Raw genomic sequence first — 1,266 nt, 5'->3', positions numbered from 1 at the left:
GGTTCGTCGTGACTCCCTGCTGTTGTACAAATTGATTGTTAAAACCCGTACCTTAGTAGTTATATGGCTGTCGCGGTTGATATGGTACTATTCCTCCAAAGTTTCCAACTTGAAACTTGTTTTGGATTGATTTTTGCTGAGGTGGGTAGTACTGATCTTGAGGGTTCTCCACATTTGGATTGCGGTAAGAGAGATTGTTGTAATTTGCATTCCGGAAGTTGTTGTTGAAGTTGTTGTTGGAGTGATTTTGGTATGGCACCAGTGCTCCTACGTAGTTCACATCTTCTTCTTGAAATGCTTGATTAATGTGATCGATATCACTAGGTCCTTCCTCTTCTGCGCCATTGTTGGTTTCACAAGCATGGATCGGGCGATTGTTGCTCTTCAGAAGCTGGCTCACCATGTTCTTCAACTCGGTTATCTCTTTGTTGTCTGTTCCGGCTTGCTTCATCGATCGATCGTATTCAGGACAGTCATTGCTATTGGCTTGAGCCAAATTTTCGATGAGGGCTCTTCCTTGAGTTATCGTCTTTTACCCAAAATCTCCATTTCTAGCTGTATCAAGTGAAAGTTTGTATTTTGGTTGCAAACCTCGGTAAAATGTGCTCAGCAGGCTTGATCCATGAAATCCATGATGAGGGCAATCACGTTCATACTCCTTAAAACGTTCCCAAGCTTCATAGAAAGATTCAGTTGGCCCTTGTTGAAAGGTTGAGATCTTCGTTCTCAAATTGTTCGACCTTGACTTAGTGTAGAAGTGGTTCAGGAAAGCAGTTCTACATTCTTCCCAATTAGTAATCGATCCTGCAGGCAAAGACTTCAACCAACGGTGAGCTTTATCTGCTAATGAAAAAGGAAACAACTTACATTTTAAATAGTCAGGTGGAATTTGGTCTGTTCTCATCATGCTGCAAATTTCTTCAAAAAGCTCGATATGGTCCATTGGGTGCTCAGAAGGAACTCCATGGAACTGGTTTTGCTTCACCAATGAGATGATTTGAGGCTTGACTTCAAACTCATTCCGGTTTGGAAATGGTACTTGAATCGCAGATCGGTTCTGAAAATTTTGAGTAGGTGCATCAAAATCAGCTATGCGATGGTTCTTGGCTTGTCTTCGGTGTTGATTTGCTGGCGGAATAGGGCGGTGAACGCGTTCATTCGGCTGCATTGCTGGGTGGTCACCATCGGCTACATTGATAGGTGGATCAAGGTCTTCACGTCCTTCTCTCTCTCGGTTCTGGTGGTTTCTTGGAAGAACCTCATCCT

General features: G+C 43.1%; 1 non-coding gene across 1 annotated transcript; it reads left to right on the top strand.

Annotated features, from left to right (window-relative positions):
• The first annotated feature begins 626 nt into the window (after positions 1-626).
• LOC112089489 lies at positions 627-733 on the top strand. The gene has a single exon (XR_002901127.1). It is a non-coding gene; the product is annotated as a small nucleolar RNA R71 (small nucleolar RNA).
• The last annotated feature ends 533 nt before the right edge of the window (positions 734-1,266 follow it).

The sequence above is a fragment of the Eutrema salsugineum genome, unplaced genomic scaffold (assembly GCF_000478725.1).
Source record: "Eutrema salsugineum unplaced genomic scaffold, Eutsalg1_0 scaffold_12, whole genome shotgun sequence".
In the NCBI taxonomy this organism is placed as follows: domain Eukaryota; kingdom Viridiplantae; phylum Streptophyta; class Magnoliopsida; order Brassicales; family Brassicaceae; genus Eutrema; species Eutrema salsugineum.
The sequence above is the reverse complement of the archived record's forward strand: the minus strand, read 5'-3'. Positions and strand labels throughout refer to the sequence as shown.